The sequence below is a fragment of the Dermacentor albipictus genome, unplaced genomic scaffold (assembly GCF_038994185.2).
Source record: "Dermacentor albipictus isolate Rhodes 1998 colony unplaced genomic scaffold, USDA_Dalb.pri_finalv2 scaffold_168, whole genome shotgun sequence".
NCBI classification, from domain to species: Eukaryota; Metazoa; Arthropoda; class Arachnida; order Ixodida; family Ixodidae; genus Dermacentor; species Dermacentor albipictus.
In genome coordinates, this window is record NW_027225722.1 from 17,501 (window position 1) to 32,500 (window position 15,000).

General features: G+C 58.0%; 3 non-coding genes across 3 annotated transcripts; 1 reads left to right on the top strand and 2 right to left on the bottom strand.

Annotated features, from left to right (window-relative positions):
- Nucleotides 1–236: 236 nt before the first annotated feature.
- On the bottom strand, nt 237–389 carry LOC139053711 (5.8S ribosomal RNA). The gene has a single exon (XR_011510716.1). It is a non-coding gene; the product is annotated as a 5.8S ribosomal RNA (ribosomal RNA).
- A 1,237-nt stretch (nt 390–1,626) lies between these two features.
- LOC139053715 (small subunit ribosomal RNA) lies at nt 1,627–3,441 on the bottom strand. Its single transcript, XR_011510720.1, has one exon. It is a non-coding gene; the product is annotated as a small subunit ribosomal RNA (ribosomal RNA).
- A 9,141-nt stretch (nt 3,442–12,582) lies between these two features.
- On the top strand, nt 12,583–12,771 carry LOC139053712 (U2 spliceosomal RNA). The gene has a single exon (XR_011510717.1). It is a non-coding gene; the product is annotated as a U2 spliceosomal RNA (small nuclear RNA).
- Nucleotides 12,772–15,000: the final 2,229 nt, after the last annotated feature.

Consider the following 15,000-nt stretch of genomic DNA (forward strand, 5'->3'; position numbering starts at 1 on the left):
TCCGACTCCATCCTGCGGCGGTCTTGCCAGAGGCGCGCACTCGTCACGCTGCAGTAGTAATGCCTCGTTTCCGTCTCTTCGAAGATTTGGCACGACGGCTCGCCACCGTCTCCTTCTCGTGAGGTTGCTGGCGCGTGGCTTTAGCGCTCAACGTACTGTCCATGATGCCGACGCGGTCAAAACGAGTCGACGGACGCACGTTCCCTGTGCGCCGAAGGCTCTCTTGATATGTGATCCGACCCTCAGACAGACGAAGCCAAGGGAAGACCCAAGGCCGCAATGTGCGTTCAAAGAATCAGTGCTCAGTGTGTCCTGCAATTCACACCAAGTCTCGCAGCTGGCTGCGTTCTTCATCGACCCGAGAACCGAGTGATCCACCGCTTAGAGTCGTGAAAAATAGTTTGTTCAATTCAGTACAGTACAACCAGTGTTTCAGGCACGTGGCGTCTCCCTGTGTGTGGTTTCGAAGAGCGCCTTTCGGCGTGCGCTACTCCTGTTTCGCTCTTTCGTTCGGCGGTCACGCGTTTCCGCATGACCGCTGCTGATCCAACAGCCTACTCGAGACGAAAGACAAGAGCTTGGCGCGCGCGTACTCGCGCAGCTCTCCAAAGCCACTCGGCCAGTGCCAGGGACGGCTCTCTGCGCCGGAGCCACAACAAGTCTACTTGAGGCGGAAGACGAAGCCAGCAAGGGCCTGGCCGCAAGTGCGTTCGAATACGGGATTACAGTCCCTCGTCTGTCCGTACTTCCTCTTTCGACGTGCGGCGCCTTCCCAAAGCGCACAAGTCCGCAAACCGCAGAACGCTTCCGACGTAGCAAAGCCGCGTTTCCTTCGGTACTTCGCAGCAACGCCGCCTTTCCCTCGGCGGCGGGCAAATAGCCTGCAGACGTCGTCGCATTGAACCGCGAACTCGACACCTCGCGCGTCACGAGCGGGAGCCGACCGGCAGCCTCCGGCCCTTTCGGGCGCGGTGGAATTTGCCGCGGAGGACGGGAGAGTGCTTTAGGCCACGGTTCCTTCCGTACTTGGCAGCCGCACCCTCAATACCGCCGGTTCCATGACCGACCGAGCGCCGCACCGTTCCTTTAGTACTTGGGCAGCAACAAAGTCGGGTCGTTACTCCACACTCGCCGCAGGAAGCGACCGGCAGCCGCCAGCCTTTTCAGACTCGGCAGCGTTTGCCGCGGAGGACGGGAGAGCGCTCGCACCACGGTTCCGTGTGTACTAAGCGGCAGCGGCATTAGCTCTCGACCGTCAGTTCCTTGACCGACCGCACGCTTCGCCGTTCCCCTCGTACTGGGCAAGAGCAGCAGGTCGGGTCGTCTTACTCCCATTCCGCGCAAGAGTGCCGAGGCGGACTTCAGAAAGCCCACCCAACAGTGTGCGTTACGCCGTTTCTACCCGCGGGCGCGGCCAAGCCAACCGTCCAAGGTTGCAGCCGGCGTCCACTGGGCGCAACAAATTTGGCACGGGGCGCCCTTCGAAATTCGGGCAATCCCCGGCATGTTCGGGTATAGCCGTCCCCGCGTCCAAGCGGGGCCAGCGGCGGAAAGCGTCGGGCGCAGCGAGCTGCTTCACCCACACGGGGTAGAAACAATGGCGCTCGTCACCCTCGAACAATCCGGTAATGATCCTTCCGCAGGTTCACCTACGGAAACCTTGTTACGACTTTTACTTCCTCTAAATGATCAAGTTTGGTCATCTTTCCAACAGACCGGCGCAACCGAAAGGCCGCGCCGGACATCGGTCCGAAGACCTCACTAAATCATTCAATCGGTAGTAGCGACGGGCGGTGTGTACAAAGGGCAGGGACGTAATCAACGCGAGCTTATGACTCGCGCTTACTGGGAATTCCTCGTTCAAGGGGAACAATTGCAAGCCCCTATCCCAATCACGAAAGAAGTTCCACGGGTTACCCAGTCTTTTCAGACAGGGATAAAGACACGCTGCTTCCTTCAGTGTAGCGCGCGTGCGGCCCCGGACATCTAAGGGCATCACAGACCTGTTATTGCTCTGTTTCGTGCGGCTAGGAGCCGCTTGTCCCTCTAAGAAGGTTGTAAGGTGCTGGGAACCCCGCACCTATTTAATAGGCTAGAGTCTCGTTCGTTATCGGAATTAACCAGACAAATCGCTCCACCAACTAAGAACGGCCATGCACCACCATCCACCGAATCAAGAAAGAGCTCTCAATCTGTCAATCCTCCCAGTGTCCGGGCCGGGTAAGTTTTCCCGTGTTGAGTCAAATAAAGCCGCAGGCTCCACTCCTGGTGGTGCCCTTCCGTCAATTCCTTTAAGTTTCAGCTTTGCAACCTTACTTCCCCCGGAACCCAAACACTTTGGTTTCCCGGAAGCTGCCCGCCGAGTCATTTGAGTAACTCAGGCGGATCGCTGGTTGGCATCGTTTATGGTCAGAACTAGGGCGGTATCTGATCGCCTTCGAACCTCTGACTTTCGTTCTTGATCAAAGAAAACATTCTTGGCAAATGCTTTCGCAGTAGTTCGTCTTGCGACGGTCCAAGAATTTCACCTCTAGCGCCGCAATACGAATGCCCCCGTCTGTCCCTCTTAATCATTACCTCGTATTCCAAAAACCAACAGAACAGAAACGAGGTCTTGTTCTATTATTCCATGCAAGTTTATTCAGGCGACTCGCCTGCGTTGAGCACTCTAATTTTTTCAAAGTAAAAGCACCGGCCTTCTCGAGGCACACAATGAAGTGCACCAAGAAAGGACCGGCATGATGTTCAGTCCGAGCCGTCGCATCGGGTAGATGCACTACTCGTCTGGAACTGAGATCCAACTACGAGCTTTTTAACCGCAGCAGCTTTAGTATACGCTATTGGAGCTGGAATTACCGCGGCTGCTGGCACCAGACTTGCCCTCCAATTGATCCTCGTTAAAGGATTTAGAGTGTACTCATTTCAATTACGGGGCCTCAAAAGAGTCCCGTATTGTTATTTTTCGTCACTACCTCCCCGTGCCGGGAGTGGGTAATTTGCGCGCCTGCTGCCTTCCTTGGATGTGGTAGCCGTTTCTCAGGCTCCCTCTCCGGAATCGAACCCTGATTCTCCGTTACCCGTAACAACCATGGTAAGCAAGTAACCTACCATCGAAAGTTGATAAGGCAGACACTTGAAAGAAACGTCGCCGGCTCGTGGCCATGCGATCAGCACAAAGTTATCCAGAGTCACCACACAATACGGGCCGAAACCCGATCGATCTTGGTCTAATAAAAGCACCCGTCGCCCAAAGGGCTTCAGGCTCACTGCATGTATTAGCTCTAGAATTGCCACAGTTATCCAAGTAGGAAGAAACGATCTAAGGAACCATAACTGATTTAATGAGCCATTCGCGGTTTCGCCTTATTTCGGCATGTACTTAGACATGCATGGCTTAATCTTTGAGACAAGCATATGATTACTGGCAGGATCAACCAGGTAATCGTTCAACTGCGCGTCCCGCCTGTCAAGCAGGCCGGACGCCGTTTTTGCGATGCCGAGGCCACCTTCAGGCGCCCCAGCACGCTTCGTTCTTGCAAAGAGTAGCACTTTGCACAGTCCGAGACGACGGCGTTCGAGCTCGCTACGGCGCCCTCCCCGAAGGGCCGGGTATCGCCACGCGGCAAGAAGCACGCAACATTCTCGATAGACTGGTTGTGTCGACTCGATCACGGCTTGCGGTTTCTCTTGAGCCCGCAGCACAGGTGGACCGACCGACACTTGCAACGTAGCCGAGACGGCAAAGCCGCCAGGCGACGGGTCACGCCCGCGCCTTCGGCGCTTTCGCATTTGACTCGTCCGAGGACGATGCGGAACACAACTCGATATCGTGGAGAAAGCGTCGTCCGACAACCAGCCCCTAACGCATCAAGCGGATGAGGCTGCAGACGTCAGCTGTGGGATCCACGGGAGCGATACCGGGGACACGCTTGACGGGCACGAAGCCCGCCGCATATCAAACACCCAGGTCGCTTTTGGGGGCGACTGCTCTCTGGGACCCCCATATAATAGCAGCGATAAGTTCCCAAATCTCCATGGGGCCGTACTCGTGCCACTTTCGACGAGCGTTTGGCGAAAATCGTGCCGCCTCGCAGCGCCGCGAGCGAGATGGAAAGCTTACGTCGGCAGCGCAATGCCGAAGTCGTGAAAGCGCAGCGCGTCGACCGAATGCGCGAACGGCAATCTCTCGCCTATGGACAGCGCGGTTTCCAGAACAATCGCCTTTCTGTGCCCCTACGGGGCCGCACGCTAGCGCGGCCCTTTCGCCGTTTCCGAGCACGAGTGCGACCGGCGCGGGCGGCGTGCTCGACACCCCGGCTGACGCCGTTTCGGACTTTGTCTCTTCGCGCGCTCGCGCCAACGCCGCGGCAAAACGACGACCTCTGCGCGGTTCTTTCCCGGTTCCCGGCGTGCTATAGTGCAGCCAGCCGGACGGTGGCGACGACTCAGTCGCCGCCGTGCGGTGGCTTGTACGCCAAAGTTGCGTGACGGGCGTCGAGCTCCCGCCGCGGCCCGGCTCAGGTGGTTTCGGACTTCTGTCTCTTCCGAGCGCTCGCGTCGTCGTGGGCACGATTCTCGAGTGCGGAGCGGTGCGCGGACACCACCACGAACACGCGCAAGCCGAAAACGGCACTACGGTACAACGTCGGCCAGGGCGGTACGGCCCCCTTATATGAGCAGCGATAAGTGACCAGATCTCCACGGGGCCGTACTCGTGCGACAAGGCGGCGTACTGCGCCGAGCCGAGCGCCAATATTTGGCCTTGGCACGGCCGATTTGAGCTCTCGCGATCGCCGCGGTACCGCCGCTCACCGATTCAAGGCACGCTAGCGCGGCCCCTTCGCCATTTTTCGAGTAAGAGTGCGAAAAGCGCGCGCGGCGTGCTCGTCGCCCCGGCTGACGTAGTCTCGGACTTAGTCTCGCTCACGCCGCCCCGGCTGACGTCGTCTCGGACTTAGTCGCGCTCACACCGCCCCGGCTCACGTGGTTTCGGACTTCCGTCTCTTCCGAGCGCTCGCGTCGTCGTGGGCACGATTCTCGAGTGCGGAGCGGTGCGCGGACACCACCACGAACACGCGCAAGCCGAAAATGGCACTACGGTACAACGTCGGCCAGGGCGGTACGGCCCCCTTATATGAGCAGCGATAAGTGACCAGATCTCCACGGGGCCGTACTCGTGCGACAAGGCGGCGTACTGCGCCGAGCCGAGCGCCAATATTTGGCCTTGGCACGGCCGATTTGAGCTCTCGCGATCGCCGCGGTACCGCCGCTCACCGATTCAAGGCACGCTAGCGCGGCCCCTTCGCCATTTTTCGAGTAAGAGTGCGAAAAGCGCGCGCGGCGTGCTCGTCGCCCCGGCTGACGTAGTCTCGGACTTAGTCTCGCTCACGCCGCCCCGGCTGACGTCGTCTCGGACTTAGTCGCGCTCACACCGCCCCGGCTCACGTGGTTTCGGACTTTCGTCTCTTCCGAGCGCTCGCGTCGTCGTGGGCACGATTCTCGAGTGCGGAGCGGTGCGCGGACACCACCACGAACACGCGCAAGCCGAAAACGGCACTACGGTACAACGTCGGCCAGGGCGGTACGGCCCCTTATAAGAGCAGCGATAAGTGACCAGACCTCCACGGGGCCGTACTCGTGCGACAAGGCGGCGTACTGCGCCGAGCCGAGCGCCAATATTTGGCTTTGGCACGGCCGATTTGAGCTCTCGCGATCGCCGCGGTACCGCCGCTCACCGATTCAAGGCACGCTAGCGCGGCCCCTTCGCCATTTTTCGAGTAAGAGTGGGAAAAGCGCGCGCGGCGTGCTCGACGCCCCGGCTGACGTCGTCTCGGACTTGGTCGACGCCCCGGCTGACGTAGTCTCGGACTTAGTCTCGCTCACGCCGCCCCGGCTGACGTCGTCTCGGACTTAGTCGCGCTCACACCGCCCCGGCTCACGTGGTTTCGGACTTGCGTCTCTTCCGAGCGCTCGCGTCGTCGTGGGCACGATTCTCGAGTGCGGAGCGGTGCGCGGACACCACCACGAACACGCGCAAGCCGAAAACGGCACTACGGTACAACGTCGGCCAGGGCGGTACGGCCCCTTATAAGAGCAGCGATAAGTGACCAGACCTCCACGGGGCCGTACTCGTGCGACAAGGCGGCGTACTGCGCCGAGCCGAGCGCCAATATTTGGCCTTGGCACGGCCGATTTGAGCTCTCGCGATCGCCGCGGTACCGCCGCTCACCGATTCAAGGCACGCTAGCGCGGCCCCTTCGCCATTTTTCGAGTAAGAGTGGGAAAAGCGACCGCGGCGTGCTCGACGCCCCGGCTGACGTCGTCTCGGACTTAGTCGACGCCCCGGCTGACGTAGTCTCGGACTTGGTCTCGCTCACGCCGCCCCGGCTGACGTAGTCTCGGACTTGGTCTCGCTCACGCCGCCCCGGCTGACGTCGTCTCGGACTTAGTCGCGCTCACACCGCCCCGGCTCACGTGGCTTCGGACTTGGTCTCTTCGAGCGCTCGCAGCCAGGTCGGGGCCGACGCCGACGTCTGCGTGGGGCTTCAACGATTCCCGGCGCGACGCAATGCAACTGCGCGCAGGATGCCAGCGACTCCGCCGTGGCCGTGCGGCGGTGTACACGCAGAAGTTTCGTGAAGGGGTATCGAGCTCCCGCCGCCCCGGCGGACGTGGTTTCGGACTTTAGCGCTCGCAGCGATCTCGCGGCGATCGCTGACGTCTGCGCGGTTTCAGGTGTGCTACGATGCAGCAGTCTGCCGCACGACAATTTACGGAAGCGAGTGCATTCCGCCCCGGCGGACGCGGCAGCGGACTTTGTGCCTGCGGGAGTGCTCTTGTTGCTGTAAAATTTGAACGGGTGCAGCTGCGCGAAGCAAGTGTACACATTTTCTCTCTCTCTCTCTCTCTCTCTGCCTCTGAGGCGACTGTAATTTTAATTTAAATGCAATTGGAGGCGGGAGCAACCTGATGAGAGTAGGCGGACTTCGGCACACCTTGTAGTTTAGAAATTGTTTTCAAGCTTTGAGGACATACACAATCGCGCCATCTGCTTTCCCCGTCTCTTTGGCACTTCATAGTGTGTGCAGCATGCTCTGCATTCCAAAGAAACGCGCCTGTTTCTCCCCCTCTCTCACGTTCTTCTTGTCTTTCTTGCTGCTCTTGTGAGAAGTTGCTATGCTCTTTACTCGCTGTAAAATAGAATGCTTGCGCGAGCCAACAACTTGCGTGTCTTTCTTTTTTTTTGTTGTTGTTGTTTTTTTCTCTCTTCCCAAGACGTTTCTGCCATTATTCACTAGCTCTCGTTCTTAGTATGCAACGGAGCGTTAGCTCGCGCCATCTACCTTTCTTTCTGTATGGCGAAGGCCGTAGGTTTTCCTAGTTCCGCACACAGATGGCGCGGATGCGTTTTCGCGCCAGTTTCGAACGACCTCGCTGTACACATGTTTCTCATTTAAAAGTTTCAAAGGGGCTTGCGAAAGGGCGTGGTCCTTTTTTCTTGCGCAAGGCTGAGCTTTCCAGCTGTGCTTAAGCTATGCTAGCATGTGTGCGTATGTGTGTGTGTGTGTGTGTGTGTGTGTGTGTGTGTGTGCGTGCGCGCGCGCGCGTGCGTGCGCGTGCATATGTGTGCGTGTGTGTGTATACACGCACACGGTAAAGATGATGGGGTAGCGCTATTTCTTTCTTTCTTTCTTTCTTTTTTAACAACACCTGTGCTCCACATGGCGATCTTCCTGCCCTCTATGTTTCCGGTTGGAAGGAGTGCGCAGCCTTTTCTATATTTATTTTTTTTTTCATTCTCTTTCATTCGTACATGAGGCGCGCTACCTAATTCTAGCGGTCGAATCGACACGTTGCAATCCGTCCCGGCCTGTGCCGTATGAAAACTTTCAGTGGGCCTTGCGGTAAATAAAAGGAAATGAGGGAAATGCGCGTAGTGTATTACACTTGCGCACGGGCTTGAAACGAAGGCCTCAAAGAAAGCCGCCTTGAGCGGTCGCATTCAGACGGAAGTAAGCATTCCCCTTGCGCGTGTTTTCCGCTCGCCTGTTCCGTTTTCTACGAGGTTGCCTTCGTTGGTTTTGCCTTGCGAACAAGCTTGCGCTCGGGTCTCGTTTCTACGCGACGGCGTTTCGTTAACAGTGAAAGACTGAGGCGTCGCGAGTTGATTCGCGAGATAGAGAGCATAGAGTCTCTAGACGGGCTGGGTTTTATAAGATTGCCCACGCTGTTGCTGAGGTTACCAATGTCGCCAGGGCACCCACAAGGCAGTGGTACAATGGAGTGAAGTGAAAGACATCGCTTCTCGGCCTTTTGGCTAAGATCAAAGTTTTGGCTAAGATCGCTTCTCGGCCTTTTGGCTAAGATCAAAGTGTAGTCACTGCAGCTGGCTTGCCCGGCCTTTGACACACTCATCTTTGTAGAGGCGCCCGGTTACCTGCTCCGGTCATAGCAAGGTCTTTCCCCTATCCCAGCCCTATCTTTCCAGGCCCTCGGCTCCCTGCTGCACTGCCTCCAGGACAGCCCGCGTGCTGCTACCTGGTGGCCCCTGGACGACCCACACCGGCCCGCTTCCTGGTCCTGCCGCTGCCTGGCGCTGCCTGCCGCCCCCCGGAGACTCCTGCCCCGCTCGGCCTGACCACTGCTTGGTGCTGCCTGCCTGCGGGGTGCCCGCTGGTCCTGCCGTCCCGACTGGTGCTGTGCTGGGGCACAACCGGCTGGCCCCTGCCTTCGCCATCGTCTGTCATGGGCCCGGCCCACTAGCTGCCACCCCTGGTGGCCCCCTAGCCTCCGGACCTGGCCTCCTTTAAGGAGAGCCGCCGGGTCCGGAAGGTAAGACCATACAATGGACTCTGGGGGCCACGGCCGCACGGCCCATGACACCAGTGAAGACGATGGCGACCCCATCACCCCTAGGCAGGAACGCCAGCCGGCCCGTGAGGATGGCACCCTCACGGTGTTCTTTCCCGTGCCCCAAACGGTCCGGTGCTGCGAAGAGGGCTGCCGAGCTGCCTATGCCGCGGCCAAATGGACAGCGCGGCGGCAGTCCCTCCAGCGGCACCTGGAACTCGAACACGGCACCAGGATCCGGCGCACCATCAACGTGTGCACCATCTGCGGCGAGACACTGGGGCTTCGACCAGCCTCTCACGCCTGCCTGGCTGCAGCCAACTTGACTGCCGCCCCCCCTGTTGCCCTGCCACACCAGTGTGGCAGTTGCCCAATGTCCTTCCCCACAAGGAGGGGCTTGGGCAACCACGAGCAGTGGCACAGGAGGGAGGCGGCACTGGCGGCCAGGCGTGATCTCGCCGCGGGTGCTGCCACTGGTGCGTCGGAGCAGGACAGCGACAGCACCCCCGCAGCAGAGCAGGACAGCACCGAGGGTCCCGTTGAGGACCCTCCTGGAACACCAGCAGTGGCGACCGGGCAGGCCGCCGACCAGGAGCCGTCTCCCGTGGCACCTCGGGGAACACCCGGACACAGCAGCGATGGCGAGATGGCCGAGGCACCTTCTCCGCGGACGCCAAACCAGTCAGGGCGGACCGCGGCCTCGGCCTCCCCTTCTCCAACACCATCGCTGCCGTCCAACCGAGGCAGCCCGGGAGCACCAGTCTCCGAGGCTCACGAGCCGGCGGCCATGCAGGAGCTCTCCCCGGGCAGGGCAGAGGTGCAGGACCATGACGGAAGCAACCAGGACTTCGGGACCCAGGACGAACATGCTGGTACCACACGACCAGAGGGCAGTGCGTGGACCTTAGCGGACGAAACGGCAGAGCTGCGGGCATTGAGCCGGTTGCCTGAGTCTGCTGGGGAGTGGGCACGGTTCGAAAACATCCTTGACCGTGCCATTGCAGCCGCAACCAAACACCTGCGGCTGCCAGTCGGGGACTCGCGCCAATCACGGAGGCGCGAGGTGAACCCCGACAACCCCCAGCAGATACAAACTCTCTACAGAAGGAACCGGCGCCGGGCAGTGCGGCTAATCACTGAAGGCCCGTCCCAGCTCTGTCCGATCGACCCCCACGCACTGCAGGACCACTACTCGAACCTCTGGTCACCAACACCCGTGGATACCAGCATCCTGAGGTCAAGGCTTCCAGCCACCGAAGAACTGGACTTGTGCCCCTTTACACCGGAAGAAGTCGCAGCCAAGCTCCGTAAATGCGAGAGTACAGCTCCAGGGGAGGACCGCCTCACGTACCACCACTGGAGGCAGGTGGACCCTGAGGGCAGGTTCCTGGCGGCGGTATACAACGTATGCCTCCAATACCGCCGCACGCCCCTGAGCTGGAAGTCGACGAGGACTATCCTGATATACAAGAAGGGCGACCGCGAGGACCCCACAAACTGGCGACCCATTGCCCTTGGTCGCACGATCGCCAAACTGTATGCCGGGTGTCTCACCACCCGGCTGCAGAGGTGGTTGGGCGACCATGCGGTACTGTCCAGGTGTCAGAAGGGCTTCCTGCCGCACGATGGGGTGTTTGAACACAACTTCGTGCTGCAGGGACGCCTGGATGATGCTAGGACAGGAGGTGGGGAGCTGTGCGTGGGGTTCCTCGATTTTGCCAACGCTTTCGGCTCGGTCGCCCATCAGGCCCTCGTCGACGCTGTCCGCGGCGCCGGCGCGGGGGAGGCCTTTGCTACCATCGTTGAAGACCTCTACCGCGCCAACACCACCTGCGTCGTGGCAGCAGCTGGCATTACGGAGCCAATCACCATCGGAGCTGGGCTGAGACAGGGCTGTCCTCTGAGCGGCCTGCTTTTCAACCTGGTGGTGGACCCGGTCATCCGTGCAGTACAGGGAGGCGATAGGCAGCACAACATCCTTGCCTACGCCGATGATCTGACGCTGCTGGCCGCGGATCCCGCCACCCTGCAGAGCCGCTTGGACCGTGTAACAGCCCTGTCGGCCCGGCTCGGGCTGCGACTCAACGCCGCCAAGTGCCGGTCTCTACACCTGTCTGGTCGCCACCCCGTGGGTACACGGCCCACCTCTTTCACCGTGGGTGGCGACCCGATTCCGGCGCTTGGCGACTTCCAGGGGCACAAGTTCCTGGGCCGTCCAGTGGGGTTCAGGGTGCTACCGGACGAGACGACGGTCGACGAGGCCATCCACCTGGGCAGAAAGCTGCTCTCCTCTATGCTCGCCCCATGGCAGAGGCTGGATGCTATCAAAACATTCTTGTATCCAGCCCTCAACTTTGCCATGCGGGTGGGCCTTGCCAGCAAGGGAGAGTGGCAACGCCTGGACGAGGAGCTCCGCCCGCTCATCAAGAAGACCCTGTACGTGCCAGCCAGAGCTTCCAATGAATACTTGTACGGAAGCTCACAGGCTGGCAGTGCAGGGATCCCACTTGCGGCGGAGCTCAGCGACATCTGTCGGGTGGATGGAGCCTTCAAGCTACTGACGTCGACCGACGTGGAGGTCCGGGAGCGTGCAGCAGGAGAGCTCGAGGGCGTAGTGTCAAGGCGGCTGAGACGACCCGCGAACACCGAGGACATGGAGGCCTACCTCTCAGGCGAGACGGAGGGCGACTTTCGGCAAACGTCCACACAGGTCCAGTCTGTGTGGACGGAGGCCCGCAAAGCCTCCCGTCGCCTCTCCGTCGCCTGGGAGCTGTTGGAGCATGGAGCCCGCATCAACTGCGGGGAGGCCTCTGTGTCAGCGAGGAACCGCCACAAGCTGATCAAGACAATCCGGGCGCTCCTCTCCACCGAAAGGGACCAATCTCTGCAAGACAAACCGAACCAAGGCAAGGCGATGGTGTGTGTGGCGGCCGACCCGGCAAACTCACACTTCATGAGGTCCGGCCGCTACACCCATTTCATCGACTGGCGCTTCATTCATCGAGCCCGACTAAATCTCCTCCCCCTCAACGCCACAAGACTCTGGGCACCCGCGGCGGACAAAAGATGCAGACGCTGCGGGTATGGGGAGGAGACACTGCCGCATGTACTTTGCCATTGCATGCGGCAGAGCCGGGCCATGACGGAGCGCCATAACACCATCGTCGCCAGAATAAAAAAGGCTGCTTTGGGTCGGTTTACAGTCATTGCGGAGAACCAGGTCGTAGGCAACACATCACTCAAGCCCGACCTGGTACTGGCCCGTGGAGAGGAGGCACTCATCCTGGACGTCTGCTGCCCTTTCGAGAACAGGCTGCAGGCGTTCCAGGACGCCCGGAAGGCTAAGGAGGAGAAGTACGCCCCTGTACAGCGTCATCTCCTCCGGCGGTTCCAGCGTGTGACGGTGGACGCGGTGGTCGTCGGCTGCCGTGGCAGCTGGGATGTGGGGAACGACCGGGTGATGCGCAGGCTGTGCAGTAGGTCATACCTACGGACACTTAAACGCCTGTGCATCAGTGACACAATAAGCGCCTCTACAAAGATTTTTAGAGCCCATGTCGGCACCTCTTAATGATCTTATGTTTTTAGAGAAGCGCCATTTTTTGCACTGTTTTACACCTTTACAGTTTTAGTCTTTTATTACTAACACCACTAACTAGTTTTTTTAGCCATTTGTTTGCGTTTTTAGATTATACACCTTTTATTCGTTTTCTCCTTGGTTCTGTAACTTGTATTTTTTGATGTTCTGTAACTAGCATGAATAAAAACTCTGTTCTTATCAGCTTAATATCTGATACGGGTTCTATATGGATCCACGATATTAAACCTATTTTTGGAAGTTGGCGGAGTGCTTGAAGCCTGCTTCACCTCCGCCGCAGGTCGGCCCGGTATTGCACTACCTCCGGGATCGGCCCCCGCTCACTTAGGTGAGACTTCATTCAATCAAAATGAAGAACACAAGCTCGAAGCGAGCACTCACGTGACACGCACCATTCCCATACTATACGCAACGATGCCGGTGTTTCTGAACGATTGTCTGCTGTAATGAGCCACTTGGGGGGGGGGGGGGAAGGGTGATTAGCCGTGGGTTTTGCAATCAATGTAAGTCCCACTCAAAGCCAACACTGCATTTTGGAGTTCACTATCGCTTTGATCCGTAAACGACAGCAAGCTCGCCCTGCGAAAATCCGCTGCCCTAGTGGAAGAAAGGTTCCCTATGAAACAAAAATGGAGTGCCCGATTTCCGGCAACATTTTCGCTGCAGTGGGACCGAGCGCCTCGAAAACAAACTTGTCGTATGGCCAAGTGTGGCGAAATATATTCAAGGGTTCAGAGGTGCCTCAGCTTTCCAACCTGTATGTTATGAATACCTGTTGCTACCTTTTCGTCATCATCATCCTGCTGGCTACGACCACTGCAGGGCAAAGACCTCTCCCATTATTCTCCAAGCACCCCGGTCACGTGTAAGCCCGGTCACGGTCGCCGTCTAGTGCCTGCGCCCTTCCTAATCTAATCTGCCCTCCTAAATTTCCGCCACCCCGTGCTACGCTTCCCTTCTCTTGGAATTCAGTCGGTAACCCTTAATTGATGATCTTCCCCCCACATTGCATGCCCTGCGCACGCCCATTTCTTTTTCTTGGTTTAAACTAAGGTGTCATTAGCTCGCGTTTGTTCGCTCACCCCCCGAATCTGCTCTATTCTTATCCCCCGTAGCGCTACACCCATCATTCTTCTTTCCAAAGCTCGTCGCGTCGCCCTCAGTTACCCTTCGGTAATCCTTAAGGTCCTTCGTTGCGGCACTCGCGGCATCTTTCTCATTTAAATAAGGCTATTTCGTTCAGTTTTGGGGGAAAACTCAATGAGCTAGGCGCGATTGTGTCCCCGGCGCCGCTCTCAACAAGATGGCGGCGCCCAGGCTTTTTGCCTGGTGGTTCGGCTTGACGCAGAACACGCCTGCAGGGCAGTGAAGCCGCATTGAAGGGGCAACGAGCGGCGCAGTGAAGCGCATGCTCGGGCGAAAAACGCGAACATCAGCCAAAAATACAACCAAATGGCCAAATACGAATTTCCGTTATGGGAAATTGGAGTTCAGTTGGCGCGTTGCGCTCGCCTAAGGTAAAGAACATAAATGCGAGTGCCACATCAGCCAAGTCAATGCTGAGGATCGCGTATCATTTCTTATTTATTTTTCCCCTTGCCTCCTGGCCTGCGTGGCCCTAGCGCGCATGCCCACGAAAGTAATGCAATAAGGAAAACGCGAAATCATGCGGTGACGGCTGTATCATATCCATTGTGCGTGCTTTGTTCTTTTTGGACTACAGTGGTGTGCGTTATGAGAAAGTTTCAGTGACCAGCGAACCTATATTTAGAACCACATTTACGGTTACTGCTAACAAGCTGCGGGTAGGTGTTTTTTTTTCTTTCTTTCTTTTTTTCGCTACCAACGATGGGTTATCGCAACCGCGATCGGTTGTGCTAGACGCGTTCTTGCCAAACGTTGGCTCTATACGCGACCCGTGACGCGTGGTCGGCACATTCAAGCAGTCCATTGCAAACCGTTCCAAGAAGAAGGATGCTAGCTCCACGTTCCGCCGGGAGCGCTAGTTCGAAGATTGTACTTTTAGACCCTCGAGGAAGCACCGCCATCCCACGTTTTCTATAACGCGCTAAGACTCAGAGCGACAGCGACCACTTGTCTTTGTCAATATCTCGGACACACTTTTTTTTTTCTTTAATCCAGATCGTCAGACGAGCCCGCGTTCACGCGCACTCGCTCTCTCCGATAAGCAGGGTAGCTCGGTTGGGGTGTTGTAGGGCCTCGCGCATGCGCTGCTGAGTTCGTCGCTTCGCCGGCCGGTCGACGCTGGCGCGGTACTGGTAATCAACTTCGACGGGCATGGTGAAACGTCACTGTGAAACGTCACGACTAGCAATGCAATGTGTTTGCGAGCAATCGGAGAAATGAGAGAGCCCCTGTAGATTAGTGGAAACGTTCCTCCAAGTATTACGTTTGCAATTTGCGCCTACGAACATGAACTAGACAAAGGAAATGATCTGTAGCCGCCTTCACTTCATAAAATTCCCGTACGAAGAAATTTGCGTGCGCACGTGATCTCCCGCATGAAACCAGACGATAGGTTAATTTTAGCC